At 44.3% G+C, this 17,020-nt stretch overlaps 1 long non-coding RNA gene across 3 annotated transcripts in view; it reads left to right on the top strand.

Annotated features, from left to right (window-relative positions):
* The window catches only part of LOC138424198 (uncharacterized), a 190,499-nt gene that overhangs the window by 71,669 nt on the left and 101,810 nt on the right, over positions 1-17,020 (top strand). For all 3 annotated transcript variants that reach the window (XR_011250678.1, XR_011250679.1, XR_011250680.1), the window contains one exon: positions 10,988-11,037. This is a non-coding gene — a long non-coding RNA (uncharacterized lncRNA). The remainder of the gene's footprint in view (positions 1-10,987; positions 11,038-17,020) is intronic.

The following is a 17,020-nucleotide window of genomic DNA, read 5'->3' as shown; positions in this document are numbered from 1 at the left end:
TCTGTGAAAGAGAAAATGGCAACCCACTCCAGTATTCTTGCCTGAAGAATCCATGGACAGAGGAGCCTAGTGGGGGTCACAAAGAGTCAGACACAACTTAGTGACTAAACAACAACAGGTGCTAACAAGGAAACATATCCAAGACACAGTGTTAAGTGATATTAAAAATAATTGTTGAGAAACAGTATATATTATATCCCACATGTCCAAATATATTTGTATACCTTTATATAAACATAGAATATTTCTGAAGTAACACAAGAAATGCTTTAGATTGGTTGCTGCTGAGTAGTTTTTGGGTATCAAAGTATGTAGAAGGAAACTTCATTTTATATGTTCCTATACGATTGCACTCATCTCACATGCTAGTAAAGTAATGCTCAAAATTCTCCAAGCCAGGCTTCAGCAATGCGTGAACCGTGAACTTCCAGATGTTCAAGCTGGTTTTAGAAAAGGCAGAGGAGCCAGAGATCAAATTGCCAACATCTGCTGCATCATGGAAAAAGCAAGAGAGTTCCAGAAAAACATCTATTTCTGCTTGATTGACTATGCCAAAGCCTTTGACTGTGTGGATCACAATAAACTGTGGAAAATTCTGAAAGAGATGGGAATACCAGACCACCTAACCTGCCTCTTGAGAAACCTGTATGCAGGTCAGGAAGCAACAGTTCGAACTGGACATGGAACAACAGACTGGTTCCAAATAGGAAAAGGAGTACGTCAAGGCTGTATATTGTCACCCTGCTTATTTAACTTCTATGCAGAGTACATCATGAGAAACGCTGGACTGGAGGAAGCACAAGCTGGAATCAAGATTGCTGGGAGAAATATCAGTAACCTCAGATATGCAGATGACACCACCCTTATGGCAGAAAGTGAAGAGGAACTAAAAAGCCTCTTGATGAAAGTGAAAGAGGAGAGCGAAAAAGCTGGCTTAAAGCTCAACGTTCAGAAAACAAAGATCATGGCATCTGGTCCCATCACTTCATGGGAAATAGATGGGGAAACAGTGGAAACAGTGTCAGACTTTATTTTGGGGGGCTCCAAAATCACTGCAGCCATGAAATTAAAAGACGCTTACTCCTTGTAAGTAAAGTTATGACCAACTTAGATAGCATATTGAAAAGCAGAGATATTACTTTGCCAACAAAGGTCCGTCTAGTCAAGGCTATGGTTTTTCCTGTGGTCATGTATGGATGTGAGAGTTGGACTGTGAAGAAGGCTGAGCGCCAAAGAATTGATGCTTTTGACCTGTGGTGTTGGAGAAGACTCTTGAGAGTCCCTTGGACTGCAAGGAGATCCAACCAGTCCATTCTGAAGGAGATCAGCCCTGGGATTTCTTTGGAAGGACTGATGCTAAAGCTGAAACTCCATTACTTTGGCCACCTCATGCAAAGAGTTGACTCATTGGAAAAGACCCTGATGCTAGGAGGGATTGGGGGCAGGAGGAGAAGGGGCCGACAGAGGATGAGATGGCTGGATGGCATCACGGACTCAATGGACATGAGTTTGAGTGAACTCCAGGAGTTGGTGATGGACAGGGAGGCCTGGCATGCTGCGATTCATGGGGTCGCAGAGAGTCGGACACGACTGAGCGACTGAACTGACCTGTGCAGTTATACTTGCGTATATCACACTGATAATACTTTCATTGGAAATTATTTCAGAAGAACTAGTGGTCATAAGTGCTAGTAGAGTTAGAAGTAGTATCAAAATTATTAGAAGCATCAACACTAGTAAAAATGACAATAAAAATAATAAAAAGCAACAAGCACAGAACAGCTGAGAGCTCCCTTCCCCTTTCTCTAAGCCTTTGAACAGTCCGTTCCCCTCCAGCCTTCTGACAGTGGTGCTGTCTCTGCAAGCATGTGCTGTAACTCTGAGCTATCCTGCTCAGAGAACATCCTCCTGCCCTTCACCCCCTTACTCCTGCGTTTGTCTGGGCCCTGAAAAGACAGAAATCAAACCCTTGTTTCAGTTACATATGGGATCTGGGAAGTGTCCTTCTCCCAGTGATCCACTGTTACATTTGTAGAGTCTTTATTCCTCCTGTGCATGCGCGTTCAGTCGCTTCAGTCGTGTCTGACTCTCTGACCCCATGGGCCCGCCAGGCTCCTCTGTCCGTGGGATTCTCCAGGCAAGAATACTGAATTGCGTTGCCATGCCCTCCTCCAGGGGATCTTCCCAACCCAGAGATCAAACCCGTGTCTCTTGTGTCTCCTGCACTGGCAGGCAAGTTCTTTACCGCTCGCACCACCTGGGAAGCCCCTTTTATTCCTCGCATGTACTTAATTCACTCTAAAAGTTGGGAGAGTAAACGAGTTAGCTGAGTAGAGAAAGTGGGGTAATTCATGAGGGACCATGTTCCCTCAAAGACATGGGATCTTGTGTAGTTTTTCAGCTTTCCTTTCCAGTGTCCAACTATGGGTTTTATGTTGCACTGTCAAGATGCTCCCTTGTATTCAATATATAGCTCAGCTGTGAAGTTTCTGCCCAGATCATCTTTACCAGCTTGGCCTCAACGGAGGAATCGGAAGTGCTTGCTTCCCCTGCGCACAGTTTTCCCTTTATATACCAGAAAGGAAGCATGTTCTACCCACTATAACCTTTACCTCTGGGTTTTAGGAAACTATTTGATTTTCTGTTCAAGGAGAGCACTGTAACCCTGGCAACCGGACAACATGGTACAGATGGGAGATCTGACGTCCAAAGGCAGTTTGACAGGCACACACACTAACGCGGCAGGCTGAGGCCTCTCTCGTCTGTACTCTGACGGAACTTGAAGTTGAGCTCAATTCTGCAAAGTAGAACCTTCCCCTTTTCTAAACACAGAAGGGCTCTCAGTGCTCTGCCTCCTCTCCACCACTCCCCAGTCCAGCTGATGCTCAAGCTTTGATCCCTGCCTCAGTCACAGAATTCAGACAGATAGTACTCAAAATACTGAGCATAACATTCCATAGCTAATGTGACCGTGAGCTGTGAGTGAGTCAGTGACCTGTTGCCACTTCTGATCCAGAACTGAAGAGACTTGGATTGTCACCGTTACACTAGCTGCGTGACTGTGAGCATGTCGATAAGCCTCTTTTAGCACTCTCATACGACTGTGCTTCATCAGATCTAGATGAAGTATTAAAGTATGGAAGTATGTACAATTTATGACTGATGAAATAAGTAGGGCAGGCTAAATGCTGTAACAGCTAAACCGCCAAATCTTAGCAGTGCAACGCAGTACAAGATAACTTCTTGCTCATATCATTTGGTGTTTTATTGATTCATGATCTTTGCGTCATGCAGCTCCACCATCAGGCAGATCCCCAGACCCTTCTCCATTATGTACATAATATACATTCTGTCTGTACATAATTGTACATTACACCATAATGTACATATTGCCGTTTAGTCAGTAAGTTGTATCCGACTCCTTTGCAACCCCACGGACTATAGCCCACCAGGCTCCTCTGTCCATGGGATTTCCAGGGCAAGAATACTGGAGTGGGCTGCTAGTTGTGTGACCATGCCTAATTGCACGGGAGTCTGGGGAATGTAGCTTCACTGTGTACCATGGGGAAAACAAAAAGAGGCTGTGGCGAGCACTTCCAGCGATCTATCACATATCCAGTTTATTCTTCTTTTTGCTTAGAGAACATCCGAAACCTCTTCTGCAAGAGACAACCGAGAGTCCCACTGTGAGCCTGTGCACAGCTCCAAGTCCAAGATCTCAGGCCGCTGTGAAGCCCTGTCTGTTAGTTTCATCCTTTTAGGAATGAGACACCTAATACTCAGTGCAGCAGAGACACTGATTTCAAACTCGACCTGAAACACCCAGATATCTTCCTTAAGAAGACTTAGAATTTCCCCAGGAGAGGGAAGAAGCTGGGTTAGGACTTTGAGTCCCGGATGTGCAACTAGCATTTCTAAATCATTTATCCATTGCCATGCCCATGACCTCAGTTCTAGTCTTGTGCTGGCGAGGATAACACAATCCGAAACGAAAGTGAGGAAAGGGTTGTTGAGTGAGTTTCCTCAGGCCCCACGGCCTGATAAACCCTTCCAGGATGCTTGTAATCCTCTCAGATGTCTTTCTTTTAGTTTCCATCGAGCGTCATCCCTCACCTTCTTCAGGGACTTCTTTGAGACTCATATTCTCCTTGTTGAGCAGACTAGACGTCTTTTCAATGGAACCCTCCGTGACAAATAGCAACCTACTGCAACCCAAGGTGACACAAACGTCTGTACACAAATGTGTGCGTGTGGACTTCGTCCCTCCTAACGGATTGGCAGTTGTGCTTGTACCACCTTCCAGTTTGAGGTCCCCTCTGCCCATCTTCCTGTCCTCTGCTCCCTGGCACTGCACTGACGGGTGGGCATACACCTTGTTCACCCAGCATCTAGCACAGGCCCACGCACTCAGGCATTTCAAAGAAGGGCCCTACCTCACAGCAGAAGGGGACTTGGAATGTTCTAATCTCCTTTCTGCTTCCCACAGGTTGTGAGACCTTGAGAAATTCCTTGATTTTCTCTTATTTTTTCTTGGTGTGTTTTATTGTTGTTATTTTGCTTAAAAAAAAAAAAACCATAAGAAAATTGGATACAGTTAACTTGAAAATACATTTCAGGACTTCTCTGACAGCCCAGTGGTTAAGACTCTGCCTTCAATGCGGGAAGTATGGGTTTGATCCCTGGTTGGGGAACCAAGATCCCACATGGTGCTGTGCAGCTAAACATTGAAAAAAGAAAATGTCTTTGAATGAGAATACACTATGATACTATGGCCAAGCTTTTCAAATGGGTTGCCTAATTGTTTCTCCCCTCTTTAGAACCTTTATACCAGGAGTCTAAAAACCTCTCTCCCAGGTCTTGTAGCTTTCAGCTGCCACCTCTAATTATATATCACATCATTGTACATGTTCTTTCTGATCCTACTCCTAGCACACAGACCCACACATAGACCCACACAGGCACACACATACACAGAGACCCACACACACATGCACAAACACAGACACTCTAATTGTTTTCTCTAGAACAATTGGCTAGACTTCCTTATGATATTTCAGAGAACATCCTGGGCCTCCATGGAAAAGAAATAACTTTTTATTAAGTGCCTGTTGTATATTAGGTACTTTTCTTTTGCCCCCATTTAATCCTCATAATTTTCAAAGCTAGGTCTTATTGTCTCCCTTGCTACCTACAAGAATATCAGGGGTCAAAGAAGTTAAAAAAATTGTGTGTTGCCGCCAATTTGAAGTAGAAGCCAGAATAACCTCAGATCTATCTGATTTCATAGCCCTGCGACCTCCTGACAATTTATATTACAGCAGTCCTCCAGTCTCTCCCTCAGTGGGTCGTAAAGCACATATTGGCTCAAAGAAAATTGTCTTTCAAAAACACTCAGGGTGTCCTTGTTTCTTGGTCACCTCAAACCATCCTCTAATCCTGTATGTGGTGCAGCAGGGTTGGGGGCCCTGTGAGGTTAGGCGGGAGAGTTAGGATCCACTTTCCTTCAGGACCTGGTGGTATCAGTGCGGTCTCTGATAGTAAGAGGCCGCTTTATAAATCTGGTCACAAAGAGCTTAGTGTCAGTCAGTGCTATGGAAACAGAACTGTGCTGGCAGATTTTCTTTTATTGGGCGTATTGTCATAGGCTTGATGAGTGAGAGAGTGTGGCTCATATCAACACGTTGCTTAGTAATTGGAGAGCTCCACTGTTTTACTGGAAAGCGAACCATGAAACTAGAAAATATTTCATTGAGAATGTGAATTAAATCAGATGTGCAAATGAATGCTTCTTTTTTTTACAAACTCCCCTTTCCACCCACTCTGAATTAGCTGCTGTTTGTTTATTTTGCCTTCGAGGAGAGCAATAGCAAAAATATCAAATTCCTCTCATTTTGCAGAAAAGTAAACCTAAGCCACAAAGAATAATGACTTATTTAATAAACATCTGTTTTAGACCAACGTATATATACTCTGAGCACATGTTTCTATTTGGGAAGGGTTATCCCGACTCCTACATATCCTTTTCGTAAACATAATATGTGATTTTCTTTACAGAAAGATAATACATATTAACTATAACTTAAAAACTAGAAAAATGAGAAAAACCATCCGTGGCTCCCCCACCCCAACAGTAATAAATGACTACTGTTGGCATTTTGGTTAATTTTTTTTCCATCTTTGTATCCCTAATATGTAAGAATTTTTAAATACAGTAGTTGTATAATCATTTGATTACCTGATATGCTACTATAGGTATGTTTTCATGTTTTTCCATATTTGGCAAACATTTTCAACAGAATGGTAAACAAAAGCAAGGATCCCTTTTTTAATCTGGCATGGTTAGTAGTTTTTTAAAACAATTAAAAAATGTTTTTATTGAGAAAAAGTTTACATGCTGGTGAAGTCACCCTATTTAGTGTATAATCCTGTGACTTTTGACAGATCCATACTTGACAAAGACATAACAAATACCTGTGCCCGTCACTGCAGTCAACATACAGAACAATTAAAAAATTCCTTTGTGTCCTTTTATGGTTAACTTCTCCCCCTGCTCCCAGCTCCTAGCAACCCCTGATCTGTGTTTTGTTCCTGTGGTTTCTTGCCTGTCCCAGAATGTCATGGAAATGGACTTACACAGTGTGTAGTCTTTGCATCTGGCTTCTTTCACTCAGCTTAATGAACTCAGATGCATCCTTGCTGTTGGATGTATTAACATTCTTTTCTTTGTGTTGCTGTCTAGTATTCCTGTGCAGGGCTGTACCACAGTTTGCTTATTCATTCCTCGTGTTGTTTCCAGTTTGGGTCAGTTCAGAATAAAGTTGAAGGGAATTCCTTGACTGTCCAGTGATTAGGGCTCTGCGCCTTCACCACCGAGGGCACGGGTTCAATCCCTAGTCCGGGAATTAGGATCCCATAAGCTGTGCAGCACAGCCAGAAAAGAAAAAATTCTGTTATAAACGTTCACGTACAGACTTTGTGAACAAGAGTTTTCGTGACTTCTCATCCCCCTCAGCCTTGGGCAACTGCTGATCTACCTTCTGTCTCTATGAATTTGCCTGTTCTGGGTGTTTCACGTAAATGTGATTATATAACCTCTAGCCCTTTGTGACCGGCTTATTTCACTTCTTGTAATGTTTATAAGATTTGTGATGTTGTAGCACATATCAGTATTTCATATCTTTTTATTGCTGTGTAATATACCATCATGTGGATATCACCTTTTACTTATCCACTCATCAGTTGGTGGACATTTGATTATTTCTATGTTTTGTCTATTATGAATAATGCTGCTGTGAACATTCAGACACCAGGGTTAATGTGGATGTCTATTTTCAGTTCCCTTAGGTAGATATCTAGGCATGGGTTTGCTGGGTCATATTTGAACTCCGTATTTAACTATCTGAGGAACTGCCAAACGATTTCCAAGATGGCTTACCATTTCACATTCACCCCAGCAATATATGAGTGTTACAATTTCTCCGCATCCTTGTCAAAACTTGCTCTTATCTGACTTTTTGATTGTAACTAACCATGCTAGTGAGTGTGAAGCAGCATCTCATTGGGATTTTGATTTGAATTTCCCCAACAACTAATTATATTGAGCATCTTTCCACATGCTTATTGGCCACTTATATACAATTTTTGGAGAAATGTATGTTCGAACATTTGGTCACTGCAGACCTGCTCCCTTTTGCCATGTTGACAGTGGGAGGGGCCCAGGTCTTACCTGGCTTCCTCATCCTGCTGACAGTCTCCAGTCAGAGCCCAGCTGACTCACTGTCCTGATACGTCAATGAATCATAAGCCTGGTGACTCAGTCTTTTCCCTTTTGTTAACATAACAAGGAAGTCTCTGCATACAGCCATGGAATTCATTTTCAGAAAGAAGATTCACTGAGATGAGTTGATGAACACATTTTTATTCAGTACAGAGAAAGGTCACATTAAACTGAAAAATAGAAACTCAGAAATTACTTTATAGGTGATATTTGAGGGAGGAAACGAGACCAACGTGCCCTCTTTGAGTGAAAGAGAATTATTCTCTTCCCCCAAGTAAGAAGTAATGGCTTCAGTAGTGGGTAGATTATTGAACTGAAAATGTGGCTAGATGACGGTGTGAACATAACAGAATGCTATTAAATGTGATTTTAATCTCTGACACACTAAGGGGAGTGACACAAAAAAAATGAATATCTAACAGTGTCACATTTTTATAAAGCAGTCTCCCAGACTTCAACTGCTTATGAACAAACTTCATTTTTTGAATTTCAAACTTTAATAACCTATCCTAATACATTTTTGAAAACTTAATATATGAACACAGCATTATGTTAAACATAAGAAGACAAAATTTGGTATGTGCTATTTAAAAGCTCACAGTTGGTGGGGCCTAAAATTTGTGTTTACATTTATTTATTCAATATTTCTTTAGTGTCTCCCATATAGTAGGTAAGTTGAAGGTAAATCAACATGTCCTCTGTGCTCTGGTCTCACACTGGCATTTTCCCCCATTTCAGTGTCATGTTAGGAAGGTGTTGGCCTGGTTGATCATCTTCCAAACACTCTTTTCGCCTCATCTCATTGTGTACAGAACAATATGGGAGGTCTTGTCATCCTGCTTTACAGATGAGAAAACCGAGATCCAGAAATGTTAAGTCATTTACACACAGCGATACAGCCAGTAAGGGCCAGGATTTGAACCTGTGTTGTGTCACCGTAAATCTGAGCTCTTTTCAGCATGCCATGCTCTGTGTTATGCCAAGAAAATGGTAAATCTCAACTTTCATGAGATAGGGTTCAAGTGGAAGCTGCTTCTTTCCCCTGGCTTCAGTCTTATTTCCTTGGATATGAAAGGAAATGGGTTGATATTTCTGTAGCCAGACTGGTAGATGGACAGTGTTTCAGGATGTCACAGTTGTGACAGACATGAATTGTTTAATGTGATGGTTAATTTTCTGTGTCAGCTTGACTAGGCTACAGGGTGCCCAGATATTTGGTCAAACATTATTCTGGGTGTTTCTGTGAAGGTGTCTTTGGATGAGATTAACATTTGAATCAGTACGCTGAATAAAGCAGATTGCCCTCTCTAATGTGGGTGGACTTCAACCAATCAGCTGAAACATGAATGGAAAAAAGATTGGCCATTTCATGAGTAAGAGAGAACTTTTCCTTCTTGACTGCCTTCAAGCTGGGATGTCAGCCTTTTCTGCTTTTGGACACAATGGAAACCTCTTGGGCTTCGAGCCCACCAGTCTTGGGATGGTTCTTGTGTTTCTCAGGCCTCCCGACTGTTACCAGAACTACACTGGCTGTCCTGGGGCTCCAGTATGATAACCTACCTGTAGATCTTGAGATTCATCATTGGTTATAATGACCTGAGCCAGTTCCTCATAGTAATCTCTTTATAGATACAGAGTCACCATATGTATTAGTCCTGTGTCTCTGGGAAGCTCTGTGGCTATAAAGGCACTGGAGGACCCCTCTCCATCACTCCCAGTGGGCGTTATCCAATGGGCAGGTGTTTCTAGCACACAGGCAGAGGGAGGATCCAGCCAGACCACCAGGATCAGTCCTCTCAACATGGCCATGCTGCCACCTCCTACACGTCTGGGCTGTGGCTGAGTCCAAGCTCTGAGCTAGGTGAGGAGTTGGCCTGTAGCATCCTGGGCCTTGTGTCAGCAAGAGCTGGCAGCAATGAATGTGGAAACCCAATGCCTATCGGAAGGGAAAAGACAAGTGAGCCCGAACTCTGGAATCCCATCAACCCCCTTGCTTTACCGTGAAAAAGTATATTAAAAAAGAGCCTACACACTTTCCCAAGTCCTGACCCCAAGTCATCTCCAGCTGTCCCTGTGTGGCACCATCCTGATTTGCCCACACTGCCCAGGTATGGACTGGTGATCTACAGAGATCCTACAGCATCCCCTGCTTGCTTTCTCCACAAACCCAGGTGTAAAGAGCGGACACAGTGGCCTGCCCTTGAAGAGAGCTTGAAAGAAACGGAGCATGTGCTTTGCTCTGTCAACAGAGCCGGGAGGATTTTGCTGGTAAAAGGAAGGGAAAAAAATCAATGTGGCCGTTTAAAATGTAACTGTGGCAGTGAAGCAGTACAGAAAGGTCTTTGCAAGGAGGAGGTTCAAGGCCTTGGAGGGTGCTGTGCCCCAGCCTATTGAGGAGGACTGCCCAAGGAAGCCAATTTTCAGAAAAGATTCGATTCATCTCCATCCATCTTTCCCCTACTTCTGAATCATCTTCACTTCAGCCCACACAGCATCAGCAGTAGCTCCCAGATCGTGAGTACCCACCAGGTACTCCTGACTGCTACTAGGACTACATGGGTTGTCCTGGGTCCCCAGTTTGATGACCTACCCTGTAGATCTTGAGATTCATCATTGGTTTATTCAGCATGTTCCCTGCCTTTGGAAATCTGCTACACACTTTATACACAAATATAGATGCAAAGATTATCTCTAGTTTACCCTTAAGGAAACTCAACCCAGCAAAGTTAAGCAACTTGTCCATTTTGACACAGATAGGGGAGTAGAAAAATTCCATTTAAGTCCAAGTGAACCTTATTTCAAAGCATACACTCTTTAGGTCTTGGCATGTCACTTCAGCCAAAGTCAGCCAAGAGGAAGTTTACCTGCTTCTGTGCATTAGAGTTGGTTGGTAATTTTGGAGCCTCTAACAAGTATATTACTTGGGTATTTGGCTGCCATTCAGCCCCTAAGCTACTCATGGTTTAACTCACTAGTCATCCAGGCAGGATTAATGGGTGTATAAATGGCTGCTGAGTGGTGACAGTTTTAGTCCTTGGTGGCTGATTAAAGTTGCTTTAGAGTCTTTGTCCCTAGGTCTGATGTTCAGTGGTTCATTTCCCATTTAAGAGTGTGGCTTGTTTATACTGGGAATTTCATATCCAACTCAGAATTTGAAACAAGATATACAAGCCCTTCATGGTACCTGACTTTTGTATGGTTCTTTCCTAGATCTATAAAGAAGTTCTAAGCATGAGGCTGTCAGTAGGAGTGAAAAGCAGGTAAGAAAACATGCCTGTAACTTATAGTTGATCTTAACCAAGTTTCCTCCATCTCCACAGGGCCGCATCTGCGGATTCAACCCACCACAGATCATGTAATACTGTCATACCCGTTGCTGATAGAAACCCGTGTAGGAGTGACCCTGTGCAGTTCAAACCCATGTTGTTCAAGGGCCAGCTTTATATGCATATACATATCACATTTTGCTTATCCATTCATCTATCAGTGGACACTTAGGTGGCCTATTAGATATTGTAAAAGAGTGTTCCTATGAACCTGTGTGTGTAGTGTTGTCCTGTTTTTACAGATAAGGATCTTCAGGTTCAGAGAAGTGGGGTAACATTGTAACATCGCATAGTCACTATGTGATAGAGCTAGCTTGGAAAGCTAAACGATCAGGGAGGTAAGGGAACTCCGCACTTTTCACGGAGGCCGAGCTCCTCTGGTCTGCGTCCAGGGTGGTGGTGGACGGGGCTCAGGGCTCAGCTGCCCGTGCTCCCCAGCGGAAGTCTTGCAGAGGCTACTGGAGGGATGCTCGTCGGGGTGATGGGTCCTCTCCCTCCCCGGTGCCCACAACCCAGAGAAGAGAAGAACCAGTGGTGACCTGTGCCAAGGGTGGCCTGGGAAGAGAAGGGACCATCCTGAGAGCTTTCCTTCCGAAGGGGTGAGCAGGAGACGCTAGAGTGGGAAGGGGACACGGACAGTGTTGGGTATGGAGGTCTGGGTCTGTGTGCCTCATCTTAGAGGGATCATCTGGAGTGTGATCTGTAACCAGCGGCGGCAGCCGCACCTGGTGAAAATGCAGACCCCAGGCCCCACGCTAGAGCAGTGGGGTCGCACCCGGAGTTGACAAGTTCCGCAGCCGTCTGAGCAGACATTAAAGTTGGAGGAGTGCTGCCTTAGAGCCCCTTGAGGCACGCATTTATGACATTTCTTCATTGTTAAATTTCATAAAGTCCTTACCAGACAGGGCTGATGGTGCAGGGAATGAGCTGCCTGCTTTTTGCTGTTTCCTGGAGACAGAGGCAGCCCCGCTGGGGAGAAGGGCATGTCCTCCAGAGACAGGGAGATGGCCAGAGGGGATGAGAGACTTCGGGAGGGGAGGGAGGGGCGAAACGGGAAGCATCACTTTTGTTGAATAAAGATTCAGTTGTGCAAGGCACTTACTTTAGAGACTTACTTAATCTCTGAGTAACCCTCTGAGGAATTCACTGGGTTTACACCATTTTGTAGATAAGAAGAAAGATTCAGAGAGATGAAGTGCCTTACCTGGGGTCACACAGCTAAGTGGCTAGCTCCCCCTGAGGAAGGTTGTCCCAAATGTAGCTCTTTCCCTTGCTGCCAAGTGTTGGGTTTGGTGTTTCGGTCCCAGTGCCAATTCCTCAGTCTTAGGACACTCAGGCAAGGGTGACAAGGTCAGCCATTGCTCCCAGGCTGGGACCAGAGTGTGTAAATTTAAGGAATTAGAATAATGAGTCAGTGTGCACTTCAGTCAATAGCTTAGTTCCAGGCAACATGGGTCACCCAATAGGCATGTGTTGAATGAATGAACAGAAGAAAGAACAGATGTCTGGCCTGTTCTCCTGACTCTTAGACCCTTGGTTGTTGTTATTATCAGTCGCCCAGGTGTGTCTAACTCTGCAACCCCATGAACTGCAGCACGCCAGGCCTCCCTGTCGCTCACCATCCTCCGAGATTTGCCCAAGTTCATGTCCATTGCATCGGTGATGCCATCCAGCCATCTCATCTTCTGATACCCTCTTCTCCTCTGCCCTCACTCTTTCCCAGCATCAGGGACTTTTCCAGTGAGTCGGCTGTTCACATCAGGTGACCAAAATACTGGAGCTTCTGCAGCATCAGTCCTTCCAATGATTATGCCACTCGAGTGTGTGCTCCTCGGTTCTTTGTCTCGTCACAACAAAGATTTGGAGTGACGGACATTAAAGTCCTCGGCACGTCACAGCTCTCGGGTCTTGGACAAACCGTGTTAATGCTCTTAGGCAAATCAGTGTTACAGCTCTATTTTATTTAGAAGATAGCAGGAGAATCCATCCTTGAAGCGTGAGGGCATGCCAACCCAAAGACTTGAAGAGAGTGGAGGAGCACGTGGGAGAGGGGGGGAGAGAGAGAGAAAGAGCGCATGTAGGAGAGGAAGAGAGAGAGCGAGCGCTTTGGCTCCTCCTCTTATATGTTTTCCTCCCCCTGGGCCTGCCCTGTGAGAACTGGGCTTAGCCAGGAGTGCTGTTTCTTCTGCCTGAAGTCTTCACTCTGGTCCTCGGACCTTCTTTTGTTCTATTTTCGTGGGCTTTTCCCTTCCTTGTCTTTTAGCCACCGCCATTTTGGACTCCTTTTCCCTATTCTACCTACCTAACAATTATTCAGGGTTGATTTTCCTTAAGATTGACTGGTTGGATCTCCGTTAGACCCCTGGAGACACCTGTGAATCACCTGTTTTCAACTTCCCCTGTGTTGCCAGGAGCCAACACTAGAATCAGAGAGTCCAGAGTTTCAATCCAGTGCTCTCATCATCACCTCCCACTTTTCTTGTCAGGAAGCAGCAAAGACATTTCAGTTTCAGTTATAGATTTTATTTTTGTCCTGGCCTGTGCTATACCTGTATGTCAGCCCATCACTGTCTGTGCATTTGGTAGTTGCCACACGCCCTGCCGCTGCAAGGGGAAGTCCTGTGTTGTTTTTACTCTCTCCCAGTTCCTACCCCGAGGGAATATCTGTCTCCTTAGACAGAGAATCTGGGGGTGGGACGATGCAGTTTTTTTTCCCCCCTCTCTCTTTTCCCTCACTGGTTTGCTCAGAAGGCAGCACAAGTCACAGGCAGGTCTGTCTCTTGGGCCAGAGGAATCAGGAAAAGAAGCTGGAAAATGTGGGGGAAGATGCTAGGAAGAAGAGAGTACTTCTGTGGAATGTATATATACCTAATAGTGGAATTACTGGGTCAACGTTTGGATTCTTCTTATGGTTTTACTTTGCATTTCCCTGATGATTAATTTGCATTTCCCTGCATATTTCATATATTTTACATATGAAAAATGCCCATTTTTCTACTGAGTTACCCTTTTCACTGATTTGTGGAAGTTTTTTATATTAGCAGTATATGGACTGCAAACGTTTTCTCCAGCACTGTCGGGACTTTTTCACTTCCTTAATGGGGTTTTGATGACTAAAAGTTTTAAATTTTTCTCTTTTTTTCTCCTCTTTTAATAAGGAGGGAAGATTAGAGAAGGGTCTTTCTCTAAAAGTTCTTGGCTTTTCTGAACGCCAGCTTATCAATTTTCCCCTTAAGCACTCATGCTTCCTGTTACCCTTTGAAGAAATCTTTGCGTACTTGAAAGTCGTGAACGTATGTTTTCCTATGCTATCTGCGAGAAGCTTTAATGGCTTCATATTCACATTTAAATCAGTAATCTATCTAGAGTTGGGTTTTGTGAATAGTGAGGGACAGGGGATCTTACACCATTTATTGGAGAGACCCTGCTCCCCAAACTGTACACAGCATTACCTTTGCAAGAGTCTGATAGAGCCTGGAAGCGGATCTGTTGCCAGACTCTCCACTCTATTCCATTGATCTGTTTACCCAAACCCGCATTCACTCGTGCAGTTTTAAGTCGTCTCAACACCCTCCAGCTTTGTTCTCCAATACTGGCTTGGCTGTTCTTACACTTTTCCACTTCCTTAATATCTCCTTGTCAGTTTCTCCCCACAGAACAGCTTTCTGAGATCTGACTCTGTATTGAATCTAAACATCTGTTTGGGGGAGAACTGACATTTTCACAATATTGAGTGCTCTGTTTCATGAACATGGTATATTCCCTCTCTATTTTTTTTTTTAAAGGTATCCTTTAAAGTCTCCTATGCTGAATTTTAGTTCAAGACTGTGGAAGTCTTGAACCTAGTTCATTATATTTATTCCTAAATCTTTGATACACTTTATGCAATTGTACTTGTAAAGTAAAATTTAAACTTTATTTTCTATAATGTTTCTATAAAGAAGTACAGTAGGTATTTATGCACTGCCCTTGTAGCTCACAGACTTTTAGAATTCATTTACTAATTCTAAAAATTCACTTATTAATTCCAATAATTCTATTAATTCTCCATCTATGTCTTTCCCTACTCTTCTTCATCTCTCACCTCTACCCAATTTGGTAGCAATGCATGGAAGAGAAATGAAATTCACCTCATCCCATAGCCCTTAATATGTCAAGAGTATGATGAGCACTGGGGCAAAGCATGGTCTAAAATGAGTCTGGGCTTTTATAATCAAGTTTGATCTTTCTGTCAAACTTTATTTAGCAACCTACATTATAAGTGGGTTGAATTTGTGAGGATGTACTCGCTAATGCTTCCTTATATTCTCTGTGATGTTATATGGGAGATATTTGGTGTGACAGCTATTATGACTAGTCAAATGTTAAAAAGGATTGATGAGGAAGCTGGGGAGCTTGGTGCTGCCACAAATGTAAAAGCCGGCCCCCTCATCCTGTGTGCTGCAGACCGTGACAGGGACCATCTCTTTAAATTGCATTTGCTTCATTAGCAGAAGCAGCTCAAGATCATGCAAGCTCACTCTAATTTATCTTGGTTTGTTGTCATCCTGTGACTCAGGAAAGGGACTGCATTTCTGTTTCCAATTAAGGCTTGATGAACTCCGAGGCAAGGAGCCGGGGTGGAAAGCTGGTCCTAGGGAAGCAGGAGGATTAAACCTCCTGGAGCATAGCCAAGAGCATTTAGCAAACCCAGGCGTCCTTCATGGGAGTCTGCTCTGTGCCTGTGACTCTGCCTCAGAATAGCAACAGGAAAAAACAGCAAACAGAAAATCTCCGGATCTCCAGGAGGGCTCTGCACACATCCTCACTCCTCCCCAGTCCACAGACTCTCCCTAACTGTCTGTGTCATGACCTGCAGGGGGAAGGCACTCAGAGACAACGTTGTGTAGGGGAAAGAGCAAAGGTTTTGGAATTCAATTCAGTTCAGTTCAGTTGCTCAGTCGTGTCCAACTCTTTGCGACCCCATGAATCGCAGCACGCCAGGCCTCCCTGTCTATCACCAACTCCCGGAGTTCACTCAGACTCACGTCCATCGAGTCAGTGGTGCCATCCAGCCATCTCATCCTCGGTCGTCCCCTTCTCCTCCTGCCCCCAATCCCTCCTAGCATCAGAGTCTTTTCCAATGAGTCAGCTCTTCGCATGAGGTGGCCAAAGCACTGGAGTCTCAGCTTTATCATCATTCCTTCCAAAGAAATCCCAGGGCTGATCTCCTTTAGAATGGACTGGTTGGATCTCCTTGCAGTCCAAGGGACTCTCAAGAGTCTTCTCCAACACCACAGTTCAAACGCATCAATTCTTTGGCGCTCAGCCTTCTTCACAGTCCAACTCTCATATCCATACATGATCACAGGAAAAACCATAGCCTTGACTAGACGGACCTTAGTCAGCAAAGTGATGTCTCTGCTTTTGAATATACTATCTAGGTTGGTCATGACTTTTCTTCCAAGGAGTAAGCGTCTTTTAATTTCATGGCTGCAGACCCCTCTAAATTGGACCCTGGGCTCTTTCACACCTAGCTGAGTCACCTTGAACCCACTCTCTCTCCTCGCTGAGCCTGTTTCTTCAACTATGGAAAGGTAACCCTGATACCTACTTGGCACCATGGGCCCCACCCTGTAGCATGGCACCACCTGACATGAGCTGAGTCTCAGCTTAGGCTCTCCAGCTGGCTTCACTCGTCTTCACTGGCCACCCGGACACCTATAGGGGTTGAGTTTGCAAGCCTTGACCTGGCCCAAGTACCAAGCCACTTCCTGTTTCTGTGGAGAACATGAACATTGACGAGTGCAGCCATCTGTCTCTCAAGCTCTGTTTAAAATGCCCCCAGTCATCGGTGTCCTCTGTAAGCCACCAGGGCAGAAACCGTTGGTGGGCTGAGAGTCAGGGATAAAAGTCTTCCTGCAGGACTGCCTGGAGG

Source organism: Ovis canadensis, chromosome 19 (assembly GCF_042477335.2).
Source record: "Ovis canadensis isolate MfBH-ARS-UI-01 breed Bighorn chromosome 19, ARS-UI_OviCan_v2, whole genome shotgun sequence".
Taxonomy (NCBI): Eukaryota; Metazoa; Chordata; class Mammalia; order Artiodactyla; family Bovidae; genus Ovis; species Ovis canadensis.
This window is presented reverse-complemented; position numbering and strand designations above follow the sequence as displayed.